General features: G+C 36.1%; 2 long non-coding RNA genes across 2 annotated transcripts in view; one reads left to right on the forward strand and one right to left on the reverse strand.

The window, feature by feature from the left end:
* Positions 1–24589, forward strand: part of LOC115307364 — a 479194-nt gene that overhangs the window by 87116 nt on the left and 367489 nt on the right. The window lies entirely within an intron of this gene.
* On the reverse strand, positions 6652–8972 carry LOC108639275. The gene is made up of 2 exons (XR_001920371.1): positions 8869–8972; positions 6652–6777 (listed from the first exon to the last, which is right to left on the reverse strand). It is a non-coding gene; the product is annotated as an uncharacterized LOC108639275 (long non-coding RNA).

Consider the following 24589-nt stretch of genomic DNA (forward strand, 5'->3'; position numbering starts at 1 on the left):
ATGTGCAGTTTTGGACATCTCATTATAAAAAAGACATTAAGCTGTTAGAGACCATCCAAAAGAGGGCAATGAAGGACCTTGAGGGGAAGTCATATGAGGAGCTGCTGAGATCACTTGGTCTGTTCAGCCTGGAGAAGAGGAGACTGAGGGGAGACCTCATTGCAGTCTACAGCTTCCTTGGGAGGGGAAAAGGAAGGGCAGGCACTGATCTCTCTCTGGTGACCACTGATAAGACCTGAGGGAATGTCCTGAAGTTGTGTCAGGAGGGGGTTAGGTTGGATATCAGGAAAAGGTTCTTCACCCAGAGGAAGAGGGTGGTTGGGCACTGAAACAGGCTTCCCAGGGAAGTGGGCACAGCACCAATCTCGACAGAGTTCAAGAAGTGTTTGGACAATGCTCTCAGGCACAGGGTGTAACTCTCGGGGCTGTCCTGGGCAGGGCTAAGGGTTGGTCTTGATAAATCCTTATGGGTCCTTTCCAACTCAAGATATTCAACGATCCTGTGATTCTATGAAATACTGTATTTGAAATCTAACTCTTCAGCAGTGAACATGCTGCTATTAAGTTGGTTTTTCGTCTGTGATATGGATATCCTTTGGCTAGAAATAACAGTCTATATAAATCAATATGAAAATAAATAACAGTATTTCAGGAAAAAAATGCACAGCAAAACTTCTTAAATGTTATATAATCACTAAGACTTTAAATGGACAAAACATAATGGTTTTGGGAAGGCAAAATTCAGATCTATGGCAAGTACAACCCTTTTGCAGAAATGACCCACATACTGGTAGGTAGGTGGAGATGTTAAAATCCTAATTAGGGCTCCTGGACCCTCTTCTTCAATGAGTTGCTGCATTCTCAAACATATTCCAGATGAAAATTAGGTAATTGAAGGGCTTTGTAATGAATTCCTATACTTGAGTGAATCCCAGCTACAAGGAGTTTTAATTCTCAAATATATAGTCTTTTTCTTGAATACTTCAAAATTATAGCACCAGTAAATCATTATTATTGCCTTCCTAAGCATCAGCTCTGCAAGGTGCTGAACAAAGTGTCACTTAGGCAGCAAAGCTTTAAAGCATGTGCTTAGCGACATAACACCTTACAGAATAAAGCCTTAAGTGACCTTTTCCCTTTCTGCTTTAAAAGATCATCACCCACTGTGGCTGGTTTCTATTTTGGCAAATAGATGTAGCACGCAAAATGTTCTTACTAAGAAACTTCCTTACAACATTCAACATTTTGATTTCCAGTGTAAGCAAACTAAAAGGACAATAGTGAGCAGAATAAGGAAAACACTTAGAAGACAGTACCTGTTTTCATTTCAGGCTGTGAATCTGGTTAGGTCTGCTTAAAAGATTTAAAGAAAGGGCAAAAAATCTTTTTTTTGAGTTGCAGAAAAGAGTGCATTCAGATTGGTTTTGTTTGCTTTGATGACTGATGTTTCATTTGTACAGGCTCTGCTGTTATTAAGGACTTAAAAACCACTTCTTTGGTTCCGGCCTTTTTTTTTTTTTTTGTTCATTATGCACATTAAATTAAGATTTTGTTTGGAGAAACAGCATTGTTGACTATGAGCCCCAAGAACAGTTCTTGGAATTACTAGAACTAAGTTCTGATTATCTCTGTGACCTTGATTACATCTCTGAGTAGGTCTCCATTTTCCAGCTGATAAAATGAGAAAATGTAGTTACACCTACAGGTTCAACAGCAGAAAAAGGAAGAATAGGAGCAGGACCTGGTGATAAAGGTCTTAGAAAAGGCTGAAGTAGTGAATGTCTTCTTCATCTCTATCTTCATTGGTAAGACTTATTTTCAATAATCCCAGGTGCCTAAAACCCATGGGAAAATCTGAATCAAGGAAGACTTGGAGGAAGAGGACCAAGTTAGGGATGGTTTATATAAACTGGCTAAGCCAAAGTCACTGAGACATGATAAGATGCACCATGAGTGCTGAGGGCACAGGAATTTCCTGAATCACAGGAAATTCTGTTTAAATATGAGAAGTAACAATGGGGTGTTTTTTTGTTTGGTTGATTGGTTCTGGGTTTGGGTTTTGTTTTTGTTGTTTTGGGTTTTTTTTACAGTAGTGGTGGTTAAAGGCTGGAATAACTTGCCTAGAAAGGCTGATAATTATCTGTCACTGAAGTTATCCTAACTCATCTGGGCAATCTTCTGTATCTGAACCTCCTCTCCTCTTGGTGATCTCTAGAGGTGTGGGATAGCCATAGGCTTGCTTTGATTCAGTGTTTATCGAAAGGCAAAATGCATGTTGGTATGGGAGACTGCTATTTTAAATTCTTAAACCTAGGATTTTTTTTTTAATTCCATGAACACATTTGACCTACAATAGGGCAGAGTTTTGCTGACATACGCTGTAGGTATTAATTATTCAGTGATTAAACAGGGTTCTGAAGATATAACTACTATAACTATTAATTATATACTATCTATTTCTGAATGTGAGTTGTATTACTAGTAATAATGTATGGCAAAAGACTTGAAAGCTTTCAAGCATACTGTTATTATGCACTTCTCACATATTGTATTATGGAAGCTGTATAAAATAGATAGTGCGCCATATTCTACTTTGTTTCATAATCTGAATGAAAAACAACTCTATTACTTAATCATCTCTCCTTTTCTCCTTTAGAAGATGTCATTAACAAATGTTTTCAACTCCATGAATAAGTAAAATTATATATTCAGAGCGTAAATGTTTTAAAACTCTAAAAATGTATCTAGAATAATTTGGGTCCTCAAGATATGTGGAAAATGAAAACCGCTCCTGGCAAATTAATAATAGCTCTGAATATTCAAATAGCAGAGTGAAAAGTGCTGTTATAATTAGGATTCAATGAATGTAAGCTGCATTTATAGCTGTTATTCCTAGCTTTTTTTTGTTACTTCCTTTAGGAGCATGATTCTGCGTTCTTTTTGTATTTTTCTAATGAATGAGCGCTGCTGTGCCTTTTAATTTAAAGGATACATGCTTTTAACATTAAGATTGACAGCAACTATGCAAAAATTATATTTTTAAAATCTAGTTTATAAAACACTTGCTTTATTCTATCAGCCACTGTTCTTTTTCTTTTCTCTTACAAGGTTTTTCTTATGTTTTGACAGTAAGCATAAATGTAGCTGCAGCCCTATGAACTGATATAGGTATTTTAATTTTTTTTTCTGAGAAATATTAACAGCGAAAGTGCTGCACAAAAGGAATAACTGACAAATTATACTTCATCAACAATATAAGTTATTAAAATAATACAAATTATATTAATCCATGAAAATATAGCATTTACAAGAATTTTAAAAATAAAAACCCAGCAATACTAAATACAGAATGGGGTAAATTCCTGTTTAGAATTATGAAAAAAGTAACAGTCATTACTAGCATTCAAAAAGAAAATGCTAATACAATTTTCTTTTTACTGCTTCCAGTGATATTAATACTTTAGTAGTGGATTTGGGTGCATTTGTTAGTATATTTGTATAGATCAGTCTGTTAGTTCTAAAAATACTATTACACAGTAATGATACTCTATTGAATATCCTGAAAGACTTAATCACGGTTTTCACATCAAGTTGCTGTGCCAAAACTATAATTTTCACATTGCAGAAAAGGCCAAGTTGAAATGTCTTTGTCTTTCTGTAACACTGATTGGCATTGTGTACACTTGGAATGTTCAGTGTTCAATTCATGCTTTGTTTCTGAATGGGGTTAATAATTTGAGGCAGCTGATGGTATAGCACACTGTCAACAACATCCACAAAAGGAGATCTACACTTCAAGAAGTACCAGATCCTTTTTTCTTGGGACTTTTTTTGTTTGTTTATTTTTTTAAGAAAAAAACAAAATCACCATTGAAGGGTGTGTTTTAGTTTATTTATGGGTATTGAATGAATTTACACGTAAAAATAATTGTCATGGGTTAAGATTGCCCCCCCGACAGTCAGGGGCTCAGAGGTGATCGGGTGCCAGGGCAGTGCTCCCTGGAGAGGCAATCACCACTCGTCTTGTTCGCTGCTGCTCAAAATCATATATACACAGCACCAGAAGATGTTGGCAGTTTCTCTGTTGGTGTCTGCTGTGTGTGGGTGTAGAAGGCCAGGGGGTGGCTGGGCTCCTTCCCCCCTCCAGGGGGGAGAGGGGAGCCCTGCGGCCCCCCAGCTCTGCCTAGGGCAGAGTTAGAGACAGCACTGGAGTGAGTGTATGTTTGTGAGGGACGCGACTCACAAACAACTGGTAAGAGAGAGAGAGAGAGAGAGAGAGAGAGAGAGAGAGAGAGAGAGAGAGAGAGAGAGAGAGAGAGGCAGGCCTTGTGGCCAGGCCCTTTTCTTCTTTTCCCCCCTTTGCAGCCAGGTTGCAGAAGGGGGCTGTTTTTCCCTCTCGCTGTTTAGTGGGAGTGGATGCAAGGCTCAGCATTGGAGCAGAGCCAAAGTGGACGGGCTGATAACAAAACAGCTCAGTGCTTGGGAGAAGAATCCCAGGCAAAATTGGAGACGGACCAAAGGGCTCAGGAGTTGCCCTGCCAAAGTTTGACTGGGGGCAGCCGAAAACTGACTTGGAGGATGTTGATAAACTGACTAAACTACAGCAGCCTACGAACCGAGGTATGAGACTGAGAGAGAGAGACCATGCAACAGAGATGACACAGAATCAAGGAGAACAGACTCAAAGCTATCTTCGTGGACTTCATGAAGAAGGAAAAACTGCAGCAAACAGCTGAAGGTTGGTAGAGAAGGGTTCAGGGGCCCCGAACACTCCCACGAGAGAGAAACTGGTTACTTATCAGCCTGAAAAGGCTTTTCCTGGACTAAAGGGACTGATAGAAGTGTAATAATATATATATATATATAGTTGCTTTTATTTTGTACAGTATATTTATTTGTGTAAATAAATTTTAATACTTCCCCTTCCCCTATAGAAGCTTCTGGCCTGAAAGTTTTCTCTTCTGTGTTGGGATAAATTGTGGAAAGGGGGGGGAAGCCTGGAAAATTGGATTTTGGATTTCTAATCTGGCTCAAACTGCCACAATATTTTATTCACTTTTAATAGAAAATTATTTTATGCTCGAAGGAAAAATATTGAAAATAATAACGTGTTAAATAAAAAGTTTATTTATTGAAGTAGAGGAGCTAAACACATTAAAAAGTATTCCTAGCAAATTTATTATCTTTTGAGCAACCTTGAACATAACTCATAACACCCCAGCCATATTCAAGAAGTAGCCCAAAGGTCATTCTTTATAGTCTAACACACTCTGTTTACAGTTATATGTTAATAATATCTAATCCTTTTCTCTCTGTCTCTGTCTGTCTCTCTCCATGTCCTCCTTCTTGTCTTTCTCTGTGTTTCTCTCTGTCTGTGCCTCCCCCTGCCCCCTCTATCACATACAATCATTTGTGGATCTGAGAATTTCAACTGGCAAGAAGCCTGAATGTGATTCAGAAACTGAGGGTTTGTCCATGTTGAACTGTTTAGCACAGGGCTCCAAGGAGCCTTTGCATTGCTGGGGAAGTACATTTGCTTTCACCCTTAGAAACACTGCAGGAATTGAAAGCCAGTTTTCACTTATAACTTTCAGATTATTTAAATTAAAATTCACTGTAAAACAGGGAAAGAATTTCCAAATATTCATTGCAGTCTTCACTGAGGTCATCTTAAAACTTCTGTCCAGAGAATATGAAAATCCATATGACAACAGTTCAAAGCAGGGAAAGCAGAAGAGACTTTTGTCTCTTCAATAGAATCACATAATCCCAGAACTGCTGAGGTTGGAAGGAACCTCTGAGATCCCCCTGCTCAAGTAGAGTCACCTAGAGCCTTTTACCCAGGATCATGTCCAGGTGGATTTTGAGTACCTTCAAGGATGGAGACTACACAAGATCTCTGAGCAACCTGTGCTGATGCTCAGTCTCCCTCACTGTGACAAAGAGCTTTCCAATGTTCAGATGGACCCTCCTGTGTTTTAGATTCATTACCTCTTGTCACTGAGCACCACTGAAAACAGCCTGGCTTTTGTTTTCTTTACACCTTCCCTGGAGGTATTTGTATACATTTGCTAGGGTTGTTCCTACTCAGGGGAAAGCCTTTGTGTGTCTCTTGGTTGTACTTCATGATATCTATTTATTTTTTATTTATGGAAAACACCAGTATTATTGAACCAACAGTTCTATCTATATGTGGATCATTTTAATGAGACTTAGTTTATGTTAAGATATTGACTCTTCTCTGAATAAGAGTCTGAAATACCTTGAGTCTTTTCTACCTTAAGTTTACACATGTTCATAATTCCCAAAATACTTTTTGGTTTTTCATTGCAAGTTTTCTAATGACTTGAAGAACCATTGTGTTTGTTGCACATATGTTAAGGTTATAAACAAACGTGATAGTTATATTGTTACTATTTTTGAGCATTTATTTGCATATGTTTAAATATCTGTTTAAATAAGAAAAAATAGCCTATTAAAAACCAACAAAAAAGAGTAACTTAAACCAGTGTAAGAAAAGTGCCATAGTATCAATAAGAAAAGTCACACTTCACACCACCCTTTAGGCAGTTTCTTTTTTCTTGGCATCCTTTCTAAGCTACAAACTTTGCATCATGTCCAGAAAGTCAACAAGTCTTAATTATTGCAAAATAAGGATGACAAAAAAGTATTTAATGAAAAAATGCATTCAGTTGTAGGATATAACTGTCAATTCTAATTGGGAAAGTCCATTCCGGATCATGCCATTGTGGGAGTCAGGAAGGTGGAAGCATTCATCTATTTAAAGAAAGGAAGCAGATGTTAAACTTTAGTTTATGATTTTTTAGTATATTTGCTCTAAACTGTATCAATTAGGCACAACTTAGAAACTTCATTTGTCAGAAAAGATAGAAAAAAAGACAGCCTTCTGTTTAATTTTTTATCTTGTTATAGCTATTTTATACTTCTTTTGCAGACTATTTTTAATTAAACTTCTGTTCTTTAGTTATTAGTAATTTTTAGCAGAATTACAGGAAGTTACTTCCCAGTTTAGTCATTTAATCTCTGTCCTCCATTTTACATGAGGCAAACTGCAGTTGGAATGAAACCTCATGGATGAGAAGGGAAATGAAGTTCATCTTAATATGATATGTTAGATAAACACAACATATTAGCTGTTGTTAAATCTTTTTTCCTAAGTTTGTATTGTTGTTCAATTCACTGTTCTAGAAGTTTAATTTAAGCAATATCTATTCCTCATTAAACGAGTAACTTGTTCAGAGAAACATTTTCTATTCCATGGGTGTTAAAGTTTTCTTGTATATTTGAAACTATCAAAAAATTATATTGCTTGGGCATACTGTGCTAATGGTTGTTATATTGTAGTGTGATAATATTCTAATGTGGTAGTGAAGCCCCTTAGGAAAGTCTGGGTGGTACTTCTGAGAAATCTGGCATCTGCTGAACAATTTCAGCAAGGGAAAAAGAAGGAAGAAAATGACCTATTAATAGAAGAGTTAAACTGAACAGAAAATAGACCACAAAGGGAGATAAAACAATTACTCATCTGGTCTAAACATCAAAAAACACTATATGGAAAATTCCATTAGGGATAGCAAACTACCTTCACTCAATAAAGATCTTCACAGACATGGAGAGCTGCTGAAAATAAGAGCTGAAGATAAACTGAAGGATCTTTTTGGTTACTGAGTTACAGATCTCAGATCCAACAACAAAAACCTTCAAGTTCAGGTGGGAAAGAAACTAATTGCAAGAAGGTGTAGTTTTTGAGAAGCAAAATTTCAGTTTGTTGCATCCTTTTTGCTGGAATTAGGTTTCTGTCTGTTTTCTCAGTAAAGGACCCAAGGCAACTATATAGTTTGTTTTTCCTTCAGCTTGTTTTTATCTTGGAAATATAAAGTAAACAGTTGAGCAAGTTTCTGAACTGTTTAATTGACATGGAAGTAAAACAATGCATAGATGTGTATTTGGAAGCATTTTGATTATAAACATTTTATTTGTTTTAATAAAAAGATTTTTTTTTCAAGAATCTGGTTTTGTGTTGCCCCATGCTATTACCATTTTTAAAGCTGATAAGTATAATGTGCAAAGTCCAAGAATTCACCCAATGAGATCATATTAATCATTAAACCAGTATGTAACAGTGTTGTTTGACTGAAGTTATTTGTCCCTTCAGATTGCTTTAGAGTGAAAAAAGTGCTATCTGAAGCAGTAGAAAAGTTGAATACAACGTTTCAGATGGGGTTTCCTGGACAGAATAAGCAGTCAAAACTTATTCTGAGTACAGTTATAACCAAATATTTGTCTGGATCAGAATATCAGGAACACAGATTTTCTAATGACACTTAAGTTTTTAATACTTAGATATTTTGGTGTATAAGCTGATTGGTAGGTAATTCTTGATAATAGGAAGAATGCTAATGTCATAGCCATCTTCAGAAATAAGAAGGAAGATCCATAGACCTACAGGTTATTCAGCCTCACACCAGGCTGTAAAGCCCCAGTCCTGAAGCCTCAAACTTTACTGGGAGTTTTACTTTTATTTAACTCTAAGAGTTATGGCTAACGCAAAAACTCTTGCAAACCCTTTGGTTCTTTGATACCTTGAATAGCAAAAAGAGAACATGCTACAGGCATTTCCCAATTAATTTAGTGAGAAAATAAGTGTTTTGGCAAAAGGGTTTACAGGAATAACATATAACCAAGGAAAAGCATTACACTAGAGCACCAGCAAACACCACCCCCATACAACTTAGTGAAATATCACTCATTGGTGTTAAGTTACCCACAAGAGGAAGAAAAGAGTAAAGGAAGAAAAGAGAGAAGAAGAAAGGAGTGAAGAAAGAGAGAAGAGAGAAAAATAGTTACCACTAAGAGGTCACATGTTGGCAGCTTCCAGGAGAGAGGGCTGAACAAGATGGAGGCCCTGTGCGTCTGTTTATGTGGTTTGGCTCTCTGGCCACTCCCCCCAGGCAGGACATCCGGTTCACTGACCACTCAGTACCCTCCTAGCTGGAGTGAGGGGTGCTGGAGCCAATCAGAGGCTCCAGGGGACATAGTGTGGGCGGGCTACCAGGCAGGCCTTATTGATTGACAGGTGCCTCCTGTGGTTCCCATACCATGTGCCTTCCAATCCTGGAGGCCTGGTTGGCTGCGGGCCTTACCATGTGGGCACTGATGCTTGAGGTCTGGACCCCCTCCCTCCACACACACACACACACACAAGATGATTGATTCGACCTGACAGTCAAATAGTCCAGAGAGATACAAATCCGGTATCTTAGACAGGCCTCAAAAAAATTGTGGAGCAAATCCTCCTGAAAAACATTTTGAAGACATCAAAAACAAGGGGAAGAAGCTAGTAGGAATTTGCCCAGGACAAATTATACTTATCTGAACCCATTACCTTCTGGGATGAGATCACTAGTTCGAGTGTTAAAAGGGAGAGAACTGGATCTCATTTACACGTAAGACCTTTGTCATAGTCTCTTAAAATCAAACTGTTGAAATCTAGAGTGGATAGAGGACTGTAACTGTTGTTCAATGTTTTGTGTAACATCTGTGACAACAAATAGTGCACTCCAAGCAAGTTTGTGGTCAACATCAAATATGATGCAATACCAGTTTGGAGGATAGTTAATATGCTGGAAGGCAGGGTTGAATAACCATTTATAGGAGTGTGGAAAAGCTCAAGAAACTGGCAAGCGGGTTCCTTGTGAAATTCTACAAAGGGAAATGCCAAGCCATCCACCTGTAGATTAATAAATGCCCTCCAGTACAGACTTGGAGTTCATCAGCTGGAATGCAGCTTGACAGAGAAAATTCTGGGTGTCCTGGTTAACAAGAACTAAACAGGAACCAGCACTGCACCTTTCTGACAAATTAACCCTCCACCTCCTGGGCTACTTTAGCAAGGGTGCTAGCCAGGATTCCTAGGGAAGTGATATCCTTTATTCAGAAAGGGTGAGGGTCTACCTGTATTCAGTTCTGGGTTCCCTAGTGCAAAAAATATGTAGACATACTTGTGTAAGTCCAGTCAAGTGTTACAAAGCTGGTATGGGGATGAAGCACACAGTGAACTAACAAAAGCTGAAGGAACTTAGTTCCTGGATAAGAGAAAGTTTTGGAAAGATATTATTTTGATCTTCATAACTCAAAAGTGTAAAGAAGACACAGCCAGTCTCTTACACGTATACAGCAAAAGGCCAAGGGAAAGGGTCACAAGATGCAAGAAGAAAGTTCTGACTAGGTATAGGGAAAAAACTTGCTACTGTCCTGGTTCTGGCCAGGACGGATGTTATTTCTTGCAGGAGCTGTGGGGGAACAAAGCCTGGATCTATATGGGTGTGGCTAGGAGGTTATTCTATAGCACCTCACACCATTGCTGGGGCAGGGGTAAGGGATTCTCTGGCTTCCAAGAAGAAGGGTCTCTGACTTTGGGTCTGCGGAGAGCATTTTTGCGTGTGAAACACTCTTTCGTGTAATTTTGGTATTAATCTTTTTGCTGTTACTGTTGGTTTTCTTATCTCATTGATGTTTCCAGTAAATTGTTCTTATTTCAACCTGTGATCTTCACCTCTTGTGCCTCCAGTTCTCAACTCCATCATGCTGTGGTGGGAAGGGGGAGAGGAAAGGGGAGTGAAAAAGTGGCAGCATTGTTTGGGAGAGTCTCGGCGGGTACACTGAATTGCGGAGTACCATTCCTAATCCACAAGAGCTATATAGTGGAGAAACATAGGGATGGTACTTAGGGAGGTTGTGGAATCTGCATGTAAAGCAGCAGTCCCAAAGCCACACATTTGGCTGAGCGGTTTACTTATATTTAGACTCCCAATAATTTGCCCACGCAAAAATTTTGCAGACTCTTAGTTCTTTGGTACCTTGAATAGCATAAAGAGAACATGCTACAAGCACTTACCAAGATAGCTTCTTTTAATTTAGTGAAAAAATAGGTGTTTTGGTAAAAGGTTTTACAGGAGAGCAAACAAATGAGAAGCATTACACAAAGGTATCCAGCAATCAGCGACCATTGGCTTAGTGAAATATAACCGATCAGTTTTAAGTTACCCACAAGAGAAAGAAAAGAGTAGAGGAAGAAAAGAGAGAAGAAAGAGAGAGAAAAATAATTACCACCAAGGGGTCACAAGGTGGCAGGTCCCGGGAGAGAAGGCAGGACAAGATGGAACACTGTGCTCCTATGTTTATATGTTTTCTGTCATGGCCCCCCCGCTCAGGTGGGACGTCTGATCCCCTGACCACTAACTGTCCCCCAGCCTAAGTGAGGAGTACTGTAGGGACTCTGGGGGTGTGGTGTGGGGGCTTACCAGAGGGACCCTCCTCAACTGACAGCCCAGCCACATGGTTCCCGATACTGCCATGTGCACTCTGGGCCACCAGGTTGGCTGCAGACCATGTGCCTCCTGACACTGCTGTGAGGCTGCAGAGCCAGCTCTGGTCCCTCCCTTGACACACAGACAGACAAGATGGTAGATCTGACACAATAATTAAGCAAGCTAGTGATATACCAGTCCAGTCTCTCAACTGCATCATTGGTGGAGATGTAAGAATATCTACTCACTATTTGAGAGAGCCTGAGCCACCTGGTCTGGTTTACCCTGCTGCAGGAAAGGAATCAGACTAGATGACCACCAGAGGTCTCTTCTATCCTGAGCTATTCCATGATTCTATCAATTTAACGTTTAAAGACTAAAGGAAACAGATGTGTGTCACTGTCTGTGATTATTTCCTAATACAGATCTGTAAGTTTTAGAAAACTACTGTTTGCCTCAAGCTGCAGGTTAAAAATGAGATTTTGACTATGTCAACAGTCTCACAGAATATCTGCTACTGTCTCTGCTATACATTTTTTTATTTTGTCTGATTTCGAATCCACCATAACTGTGTTAACTAAAATGTTTGTCAAGCAAATTAAAAAAGAGCCAATCAGACCACTGATTTTCAAGAAGAAAAAGTAGCTTCCTATCTTAGTCATATATCTTGTAATTAAATTATTTAAATAGAGTTGAGAAATGACTGGTCTTAACTAGCCTGATTAATACTGTTTTGGGGATCCCAAAATAATCAAGTGCAGTTTAAAGGTAATTGTAGAATTAGAAATAAAGGTGATAGATACTATTCTATCAGTGCTTTCAAGGTCTCTGAACTCTTTAAAAAAATTTTAATGTTTAATGATTAGGGCCCAGCTTTGACATGTTGTGGGGCTTTTGTCTTTTACATTAACCTTTATGGTTTGTAGTAAGTCAAAACACAGTAAGTATTTAGGACATATGTAACTATTTACCTTACCCTCATTTGGTTTTGGTTCTATATATGAAGTACAACTCTAAATTCACTGGCACCCAGGAAAAAAAAAAGTGCAATAATATTTTAATTTTATTATAACTGTCAGATAACTATTATAATAAAAAGTAAGAATATTTGATTTCTAAAATTTCACTTCTTATTTAGCCTTTTTAGTGACAACTGCTCTAACTATGCCACTCATATTTGGTATAATTTGATATACATGCCGTTTTCTTCAGAGTCAAACAAAATGCTCCTGATATTTTTTTCATACATGGCTTTTCAAAAGTGGCTTTAATGCCATAGAGAGTATTGAAACTACTAAAGATGTTGATTCTATTGAAACAATTTTAATGATCTGCATGTTACTGTTATGGGTAATTTAAATGATCCAAGTAAATAAAGTGAATAAAAAATTAATAAAAAATTAAATAGTCAAACTTTTTTGAATGTTGATTTTTGTAAGACTATGATATCTCACTACCTTCTCAATCTAAATTACTCTTATTTTGTCTTATTTCATATATTCATAAGGGAATGGTAGGAAATCCCATTTAAATTAATCTTCAGTAATTTTTAATTCTGCCTTACTGTCACACTATTGACTTTCATATATCTTATTCATCACTAAATAATTTCTGTATTTGAAAAAAGTAAATACAATAGCAAACACTTTATTAGCTACCGCTCCATTTCTTAATTTTCATCCCAGCTATAGAAAAAAAAAGGAGCAAATACAGTCTAGTTTGTTGTAGAATTATGAGGAACTGGAGTTTAGCTCGTGAAATACTGCTATTAGAAATAAGGCTGTTTTTTTGGCTTTGGAAAAAGCCATAGGACATTACTTAGTATGATGTTGAGTTCAGGGGTTTTAGTTTTTTAAAACAAAAAGTAATTTTATCAGTATCAAATCTGTGTGCTCAGATTTTTTTGCTAGTTCATAGTTCCACAGAAGTTAATGAGAATTCATACTATTAGCAGAACACGCAAGCTTAGGTAGCTTGACTGCAGTACCAGGATAAAATTAATTTTGGACCTGTACAGAGAAATATGTAACTTCTGTATCCACTCGAAAATGTTGCGTATGATAATTTCAAGTGAGTGTAGTTGTTTAAAACTGAGTCTTCTTAACCAGTTATGAAGATGTACTTAGATTTCACAACCTTAATTTACCTGGTTTATTCTGTATTTGAAATTCTATTGAAAATATTCAGCTAAAGCTTTCTTTTCTTCTATCCATGATTTTTCCAAGGATCTTTTCATGATGTGATGAACTTCAATATCAATATTCAAGATCCACACTGTGTTTCACAAATAGACCTTTTAAAAGAATTTATAGCAGTCTTTATTGGTTGTAGTGCTTCTAGATTTTTTTTCTTTGGTTTTGTCTTGTTTCAGATTTTTTTGTGTTGGTGTTTTGTTTTGGGGGGGTTTGTTTGTTTTTTGTTTGTTTGTGGGTTTTTTGTTTGGTTTTTGTTTGTTTGTTTTTTTCTGTTGTGAAATACACACAGAGTCTGAAAGAGCTGACAGAGATTATCCTAGATAATGGCATTTTGGTTTACACATCAACAGGTGTTTTATAGAAAACAATCACATATGTTTTGGTAGATAAACTTCAGTTTTGCCAAAGCAGGCTTGACCTTTTAAAAGAGGATCCAGTTCAATGTATGCAATATGTTTCACAGTAGCAATTTTAAAACAAAATCTTCTGATAATGTCTGTGGAATTTATGTCTAACAGGGACCATCAAGAAAAATTTGAATTCCTGAATGCACTTGATGTTTACTGAATGACCGTAGTTACTAGGTCAGCTTCAGAGAGCATCCAGATTTCTCTACTCAGAGATAGGGAAGTTCTGGCTCAAGATGTGTACTGGAAAGACGGGAAAATAGCAGATATGATAGACTGTCCTATCCCTTGTACTGGACCCAGAGGAATGATTTATCCTGTCTAACATTCCCCAAAAGTAGTTTAGGAAGGACTAAAATTGTTAGTCTCAACATGCAGGTGTCAATTGCATCTAGTTTGTTTGGAGTTTTCTTGAAGAGTTTGCTGATGAGCAACTCTAGGGCAAGGGGTGTAACTGAGAGTGAAGGGGTCAAAATATAGGACTGAGAAACTATGATGCAAACAAGGACTAGTCTAGAGACCAGGAAAGAGGCTGGAAAATTCTCTGCACGCTTGATAAATGACCTGATTCATTTCAGTGATGCTTATGAATCACAGAAGAAGACAATCAACTGAAAAAAAATAGAGTTCTACATTACAGTAAGGTGCCAGATGAGGTTTAGAATGAGATACAAAGCCTGCTCATGAGATGGTGATGAGTTATCTCAACATATCTATTCAGAAGTTACATATCTATTCACAATTTGTAGCACAGTAAAGTTTCTAGTTATTACTTTACAGAACTGTACAATTTTATATTTAAAAACTATTCTGTGATTTTCTACTTTTTCACATTCTGTGGAATTACTTATTTAGTAAAATTAGATTGTATTTTCAATAGTTAGGTCATTTAATGCATCTAACTATCTTTTTTTAATATAAATTTTTTCAAAGAAAACTGCGTGGTGTAGAGATACAGGGTAACTTTTCCCAGAGATTAGGTATATATCCTCAAAGTAATATACTGAATTGATTTAGTCTCTGCTTGATAGATGAGAAGTTAGGTTATTCACCACGAGTGATGTCACAGTTTCAACACTCAAACTCAGCAATTTACTGAGGCTGTCATGGACAATGAATCCTGCAGTAACATTTCCTCTTTACTTACACCACATTGATGATGGGCTGATGGACTAGATGCAGTGATTAGCGATCCAGAGATAAGGCACCAAGATTTTAATGGAAACCAGATTTTTAAATGCTTGAGCTTGCAGAACAATTTTTTTTTTTCCTCCAAATCTCATAAAAAGGAGACTCAGTACCAGAGAGTTACTTTCACCAGGAATCCTCATTTGCTACAGCAATTCATTAAAATGTGATAAAATGTCATTGTGCAACTAGCATATAGGTAGCTGGTATTTATTTAGGGAAGTCTTGGATATTCTTACACAGCAGGTTTTATTGGTAAAATATGATCCTACCTTTCTTTTCTGTGGCATCTGAAACAGGCATTTCTTTTCTGAAGAGATCAAATGAAAAAGACTTCCTAGTTCAGTGAAACAAATCTGTCAGGCTTTTTTACTTGTTACTTTTCACAAGCCAACTGTAAGTTATCAAAGGCTTTTTTACAGGCTCTTAACTGTATGAAAAATTCAGCATTTTATGGTCACATAATAGAACTAACAATAACCTTCTCTACAAACAGCATACCTCCTTATAGAAGATGTGACTGTGTGACCCAGAGTAATTTATATTCTGTAAATATAATCATATACTCATTTATCTTGTATCTGCAGTCAAAGTAGCAGAGAAATGCTGAAAGGATTGAAAGCAAATTCGTCTTCGTATGAAAAAAAACATCAGGAAGGCAGTTAGCTCAAGCCACTTTGCCACCAGAACTGTTGCATATTAAATGAAAGGCCTTTTAGTGCTCTTTTTTAGCAATGATTGCATCAAAAGGCAGTATTGTCAACTATCCAATTCTAGAATGCCTAAACCCCACATTTTTTAAAACAGCTAATATGTTTATAACCTGAATTTCTGTTGCCATAGCAATAGGACATTAAATTTTCATGGAAAATGACTTGACATCTCTTCCCAGTACTCAACAACGGTTTATGAAACAATATCTTGTTACTGCCATGCCTTGTACAGCCTCTGTTGAAGTACATACTGACAGTGAACGAGGGAACAGTGCATGACCTCTCTCTTGCTGTTTGAGAAAGTATATACAGTTTCACTCCAAACTTCATATCAGTAGGAGAGAAAGCTGTTAGGAAGTTGCTAGATTTATGCAGTTATTGATGGAAGAAGCAAGAGTGAGGAAAGCATTCTTGGCTACTTTTACAAGCACCCATAACCTTAGTGGAGGTGAACCTTGCACCTCCTCCAAGTGCACATTCATAACACTAGGCACTATATACAGTTTCATTGAAAGTATGTCCTATTAGTCTATAAAAATGCAACCAATTGACACACCTCAAGTGTTTCCATATACTGTTACTGAAATACTTTTGTTCTGGTAGTTAATGAGCAGTAATGTCTAAATCTGTATTTGATTTCCAAAAACACTCTTTCTTTTTTTCCTAGCTATCCTAGTAAGATGCCCTAAATCTATTTGAAATGCTATGAATCTGTTTATAACATCAAAATTATTTCTCTGACAGCTTATGAAATTATGTTTAAAGAAAACTTTACTGTAATTACTGTTTACACGTTTGGCGCAAAGCACATCTGCAGAAAACTTATAAGAGGATAATCAAGGAAACAAAAAAATGGAAAAGAAAATGCAGTCAGTCACAGTCAGTTGCTTGATAAATCACTTTACAAGTAATGCACACAGTGTTTTAATTTGGAATTTTTAAGCATATGCTGTCATTTGAAATTTGTTACTGTTTGAGCACAGCATAAATCGGTTTGGCAGAAAAGTTGTAACTGTCCCCTTTAGGCACTCTGGAAATGAACATTTTGAGCCAAGTCTACTTTATTTGATGTGTTGAATTGCAGTGAAATATAATATATAGTGTCATTTTATTTCAATTACCTAGACAGACACTATACAGAAAATACTATGTGTTATCTTCCCTGAAGGACAAAAATAATTTCTTAAACACTCCTTCCCCTTTCTGACTTTGCAGTTCAGTGTTCATTGTCATACGATTTTTGGATAGTGTAACATACTAACAAAATTTTTGCTGTTAGATTTTGTCCAAGGATTAATGGAATACATTCTCAGATAATATTTAAATCTGTCTTGGAAAATCATAGAATGAATCATAGAATGGTCAGGGCTGCAAGGGAACTCAAAGATTACCCAACTCCAAACACCTGTGGATAGGGACACCTTTCACTAGACCAGACTGCTCAAAGACCCATCCAACCTGGCCTTGAACACTTTCCAGGGATGGGGCATCCACAGTTTCTCTAGGCAACCTGTTCCAGTGTCTCACTACTCTCATAGTGAAGAATTTTTTCCTAATATCTAATCTAAAACTACTATCTTTCAGTTTAAAGTCCTATCACTGATAAAGAAAACCTCCCTGTCTTTCCTGGTGGAATCCATAGAGTCATCCCTTTTCCATGCTAAACAACTCCAATTCTTTCAGCCTGTCCTCACAGGAAAGGTGCTTCAGACTCCTGATCATCTGTGTGGCCCTTCTCTGGACCCATTTGAGCAGGTCCATATATCTTTTATGTTGGACGCACCAGAGCAGGATGCAGTACTGCAGGTGCAATGTCATGAGAGCAGAGAGGCAGAACCACCTCTCTCGATCTACTGGTCACACTTGCTTTTGATACAGCACAGGATATGGTTGGCTTTCTGGGCTGCAAGTGCACATTGCTGGGTCATATTCAGTTTTTCATCCACCAGTAGCCCCAAGCACATCTTTTCAGGCCTGCTGTCTATCCACCCATGGCCTAGCCTGTATCCATGTTTGGGATTACCTAAGGTAATATAAGGTACAGGACCTTACATTTTGCTCTGAAGAACTTTGTAAGGTTAGCACAGGCCCGCTTCTCAAGCTTGTCAAAGTCCCTCTGGATGGATCACTTTCCTTTACAATATCAACCACACCACTCAACTTTATGTCATCCACAAACTTGTTGAGTGTGCACTTAATCCCACTCTCCATGTTCCTAACAAAGATGTTAAATTGTGGTGGTCCCAGTACAGACTGCTGAATGGTACCACTTCTCAAATGTCTCCACTCACATATCAAGCTATTGACCAAACTCATTAAGTGTGACCATGCAGCCAATTCCTTACCCACTGAGTGATCCACCTGTCAATTTATTGACAGTTAATTATGTGGGACAGTATCTAATCAGTTAATAATGAAAATTCTTCCTCAGAAGATTAATAAATTGAACTGTTCAATTTTTGCCCCTAAATATGCAATGGCATATAGCCCCATTGACAGAATATGTAAGACAGTGATGTATTGCTGTGCATTTCCCATATTTTTTGAGTGGATGTGGAGAAAGATAGTAGGTATAAAACTTCCAGATACCATAGTAAACCAAAATTTTCAATTGTGTGCAGCACACTGATATGAACACTTTTATTTCAGGGAAAAACCCACATATTTAGTAAGGAAAACAGTGTGGATGTTTAACATACATTACTTAAAGAGAAGGAAGACACGTATGCATCAAGCCCGAAACCAGTGAAAGGCTTCTGTCAGCCACTTATATTTATCAGAATAATCTCTTCATAAAATGGTACTCCACTTATAAGATTTCAAATTTACTTACCTGTATGCTGGAGTGGCCTGGTGATATGGTTTTGACAAAGCATGTATGCATCCACTGATGTTGAATCTGCCTAAAAATTTTCTATGTTTAATGGAACTCCAGAATCTCACTGAAATATGATTTTATGTTAAACTCAGAACTTTTATGTCTTCAATATAAAACCAGTTTATTTCCTTGTTATGTTCCAATGGTATGCTTTAGAATTCTTTGAAATTACAGCTCAAAGTAAATCTGTCTCCTTCATTCCTCATACCTATTCCCCAGCTGAAATATGCATATCTTCTAATAGTAAGAGAGGACTAGTTTATCACATGACTAAAATGGAGAAAAAACAATTATTTTTAAAATATGTTGCAAACACATACTGTATGCATGCCATTGGTAATATGTTTCATTCAAAAAACAATAAAGGGATGGAGGAGCAAAAATAAATCTTTTACTCTTTAATTTAAGAAGGGAACTAAACATTGGTTGCCAGTGATCCGAATTTGTATTTAAAACAGCCTGTGCCAAATAGATAGCTTTTTTTTTTCTAGTTGTTACTGGCATTGTCATTGGCTAGGTTGTAGAGAAAGATTAAATTCTTCTCTCCAAAAATCTGAGTGGACTTGCACCTCAGTTACTTTTTGCTCTTTAGAGTGCAGTGCTATCTCCAGGGGTTTCTGGGATACAAAGACAGATTGAACAGTGTTCCAGGTATTCATCTCAATATCCTGTTTGCAGATAGAGAACTGTCAGAGTGTGTGTGAGAACTCATCCACAGGACAGTAAAAGCATCGGATCAAGGTCTTTATGTAAAGTTTGTAATATCACTTTGTGTTGTGATAAATGAAATTATTCTTTGTGCTTATAAATATATACCATAGTTTCTATTTAATGAGGATGCACTTCTACTTCTCTTGATAGGACTCATAAATTAAGCCTTAATTTCAGTTTCCTTTGAAAAGATCTTTTTGCTTTCGTTTTTATGTGAATTGATTAGAAGGAGGCCTTCAGGGTAGCGTAGAGGAAAATGCGATAAAGCTTCTTGCCATCTGAGGAATATGAGTTATATTCAGTTATAGTTAACAGATTCTCTCTCTCTCATATCTTATCCTAAGATAATATTCCTTTTGGCATCCTTAAGAGGAGGAAAGCTTAATGTGTAACCAATGCTATTACTACTTGTCGCTGTTGATTTTTCTTGCTTAGCTTTTGGTACATAGCAGAGTCTAAAACCCAAGAAAAATAAACCCAGCCAAAAATCAACAATCCTAAAGTACAATCTGAAGTCTTAGGCTATGGCAGTACATTACAGTTAACTCATGTTACTTTTAACAAATGTGTCCAGGAATCAAAATGCAATAAACAAAATTTTAAATACCAACATATCTTTCTTTTATTTATTTATTGAAATTATGTGAGAAGTTGCCTTTGAGAGAAGATATAGTTTTAGCTTAAACAATTTAAAATACAGTGACTTTCTTTAGTCCCAGAAAGCTTTCAAGGTATCCTCACTGGAGTGAAGAACTGGATATAAGTGTTACAAATATGGTAAAAAAGAAGCCTTTTGGAAGAAACATAATTATTGCTGAAATTTCTTTTTATTTATGCATGTAAGATCAACAGAAAAATATTTATTCTCAATTCTGAAATACTTACTTGGTTACAATTTCGAAAATGTTTTAGTTATTTTACCCTGCACCTATAAATGTAGATTTTTCTTTCTTGGCTGACAAATAAATAGCAATGATGTAAGAGCTGTGCTCATGAAGGAAATGTCACCAAATATTTCTAAAGTATGTTAACCTAAACTTCTGTGCTGTACTGCAGGAAAGAATATGGTAGGAAGTTATATTCATTTTATTCTTATTGAATTAGGTCAACTTATTTTCCCATTTTCATTATGGATCTCAGATGAGCTTCTCTGTTAAACACTTCTACATAGGTTTAACAGAGAAACTGTTAGAAAGAAATATTAGCTGTCAATATTTCTGTTCTGTAGGAAATTATAAGATATTAATAAGAAATCAACTATTCTTCGGCTTTTCATATTGTTTTCTCATCTCATAGGTGATTGGCCACCAGAAATGCTCATGGTTATTAGGATCTGACTTTGAAGAGTAGGTAAACTGCATATTTTCCTGAGAAGTCTTTTAGTACCTTAAGAACTTAGACTAAATTTTAATGATTATATACAATTATACAGCACTTCTTAGTTCTCTTACTATAAGTGGAGTTGCTCCAACAGTGCATGATTATAAATAAATGTCAATGTGTCCAAGTGTTATATGAATTAAACATGAATAAAAAAATCTTGTGTGCTCAGCAAGTTCTTATCTAGGCTTTTGAGAAGTCTCAATATCATTTCTGTAGAATCTGAGAGCAACATTTTCTTTTACATATGTCTGCGTATTTCAGAGAATGTTGTCTGTAGAAAGGCAAAACTGAATTCTGTAACTGCATTTCTTTGGCCACTTTTTCTTTACTGGCTTTTTTGCTTTGTTTTAATTAATGTTAGTGTGGCTAAGGGAATGTATGTAGAGAGAAGATCTGTTTGAAGTTGTTGTAAACATGTGACCTTGACAAGTATAATGTCTAGTGAGAAAAGTTTTAAATACTGTACTTTGAACTGTTTAAACAAAACTTTTATTGTGGAAAACCTCTTTATTGTTGGCTCTTGGTGATGTGAAGGTTTTCAGGGAATGACACTAAGGATCATGCCAGATTTTACTATGCCAGGATTCATAGAATCAGTTTAATGCCCCAAAGACCAAAACTACTGGTATGAAGGTCATGAAACATTGACATTTGCTCTTTAGCATTGCATTTTGATGGGTGAAAAAGACAGTATTAAGTGTGGCTGAGCGTCTTTATTCTGTTGTGGTCCTGAAGCAGTGAGATGAGAGAATGGTGTTATTAAATGCATGTAGTAGAAGATAACATGGTTTAGGTGTAGTAACTCTTACAGTAATTAAGACAGAACCTCAAGTGTAAGTTGTTTTTGCTTTAGTTGTGTGATTATAGAAAGCTTTAGAAAAAGTCTTTTTTCCCCTGTGAATAGAGAAAAAAATGACAAATAAGCAAATGTTATTGAGATTCTCTCATTTCCGTTTATATATCCATTTCGTATATATTCCATTTTTTTACATCATTTGTATGGGAAGTTCCTTGTGGTTTAGAAATTTGTGCTAATTTCTAAATGTGTACATTTAGAAGAAGTGTAGACTTCTCTGGGTCTAATACTTGAGACTAAATGTACTATCCTAAATTTAAATTTAGAGCAGAATTAGGCTATTTGTTTTAGTCTAGTTTAGTTTAGTTTAGTTTGAAGAATAAGAGGAATAAAACAGGACATTGTGGATTAGTGTACAAGAAAAGTCTATTTATCTATATAAAATTATGGGCTGATTGAGAAAGAACAGTGATCCTTGTGAATCCGATTAACTTCACTGTCTGACTTCCTAAGAACTTTATCTTATGTCACAATCTTCAGTTACTACAGGTAACAGTGACTTAGATTAAGCAACATTTGCTGAATAAGCTTCTTGTTATTCATATAACAAGAGCCAGAGTAAAGGCAAAGGAGTAAACTTTTATTTCTAAAAGCTTCTCTTTAGCAGGCTGAGCTGCACAACTGAGGTTATCAGTTACTTTACAATAGTGGTAGTAAATGAGCATTCTAATACTTAAAAATTATTTATATCGTACGTAACAAAACATAGTATTATATTTGAATGTAATGATACCAACAATTAGTAAACAATATGCACCTCAGCCTTAGCAGGAAGTTTCTACTCCCGACAGTGATGAAAAACCGAAAATAACAGCAACGATAGCAAAACCCCAAACATATATACTGGGCTCTGGTGGGGTTTTTTTGGTCTGGTTTGGTTTTTTTATCCTTTCTGAAAGCGTCATGTATAATCACTAGCTTTGAAAAAACTAGTAAGAGAAATTCTTTATCTGCTAGATAAAATATGGGCCCCTCAGTCAGATCACAAACAGTACATCAATGACTATTGAGCAGTCAGCACTGTTGAAAAATATACTTAATTAAAAAGACAATTTAGTTTTATGATATTCAGAAAAAAATGTATATACAAAAGTGAAATGTTACAGAACTTATTTGACAAAAGCTTGATCCAAACCAAGTTGGTGAAAATCATTCTCTTTAGTAGTGTTTACAACAAAATTGCTGTTCACAAATGTAAACCTTGGAAACTGAAAAGCTATTTTATAATTTATGTAACTACGGCTCAGTTTAGTTTGCGATATACTCTTTTTTTATTATAAGACATAATGTATTTAATGTGTACAGTAACAAAAATCACCTGTTTGATTTTGTCTGAAAGCACACTGCAAGGTGCATGTAAATTCTACTGTTGCCATGAGATGCTGTTTAACTTCAAGGTAGTCCTTATACCAGTTCACAGATAGCAGAGAAAGGGGAAATGATGCATGAACTCCAACTTCATGGCAACTTTCCAACATTTTGATATTAATCCAATTCTGCTAAAACACTGGTTTCTTAATTATAGAAGTATACCAATGGATTTGATCAGAACAAACAAATTTCTTCAATGCATTTCAACGTATTTTCATATAGTAAAATTATTTATTCATAATAAATGCTTGTATGATCAAAAGCTTAATTTTAACTCAAAATTCCTTTTTTCATTTGAGTTAGATGTTTTAAAAAGCTTTTTGATTTCCATGGAATCTCTTTTTTCAGAAATTACTCCTTATTACTAACCGACAAACAAGTGCCACTGGTTTCCTTCATTTGAGGTTTGCCTGTGAAAGGCAACTTTTAAACGTATCTAAAGTCCGGTGTTTTATGTTCCATAGCAATGATCAGTGCTGCATTGTAACTATATCGATTCCATAAATGTGCTACATGCATAATGCTATTTTGTGAAATTCTCATTTGTATATGCTATGTATCAGATTATCTGTTCATGAGAGAAATTCTTTTCTGGCCTTTTTGTCTCCTCCAAGAACAAACTTCTGAGGCTATACTGCTTGCATTGCTTGCGAATCTTGAAATTGAGTACCTGTAGAAGATAAAGAGTAGTCTGACTGAAATTCAGACTTATCAAGACTATATTCCTTATGACATAGCAAAGGAAGCAAGCCTAACAATTCATACCACTTCTAATTTTTCTTTTTTTTTAACCGCTCTGTGATTTAATGGCTGATATTAGAAAATGAGAATTTAAAGCTCCTTGTTATCATTTCATTTTTACATTTACTCTAGTGTAAGCAATACAGTAGAAATTGTATTGTCAGAAGGATAAAGACGAAATAATTTCTTTGCTAACTTTGTTAGTGGTTAATGTCTGTGTAGTTTTCTGGTAGAATTATTGTTGGTTACTGCTACAATTGCAAGGAGAGGATGTTATCTCATAAATGGGAATTTTGTGTTCCTCCACCTAGCAAGGAATTTGAAGTTTCATTTTCATTTCAGTATATAAATGGATATTATGTTGTGGCGTACTGTATTGCAATATTGCATACTATACTGTAAAATTTGGATATGCTATATTCATAGTCTACTAAATTACATTTTTATAGCATTAAGAATACAAGAAGGTGTTCATGATTATTAATATGTTCACATGTATAATACCCACATACTGTTTTTTTTTTTTCCTGTTCTGTCTCAAAACTAGCACAGAATGTACAGAATTTAATTGCAAATAAATTCTTTTAGACTGGAATAGAAGCTTTCAATACCTCTAAACTGTTTTGGATAGAATGGATTTCTGGTTGTTCTCACGGCTGAAACATAATTAGGAATGCTAAAGTTTATTATTATTCAAAAATACTTCTACGTTCAGAACCATAGCACTTGAGAAGAGATACTTGCCTTTTCTTAGAATGGGCAAAGCCTATGATATTTCAATGACTGAAGTAGCCTTAATGCTTTGTTAAACAGGAT

Source organism: Manacus vitellinus, unplaced genomic scaffold (assembly GCF_001715985.3).
Source record: "Manacus vitellinus isolate BGI_N305 unplaced genomic scaffold, ASM171598v3 scaffold_18_pilon, whole genome shotgun sequence".
Classification (NCBI taxonomy): domain Eukaryota; kingdom Metazoa; phylum Chordata; class Aves; order Passeriformes; family Pipridae; genus Manacus; species Manacus vitellinus.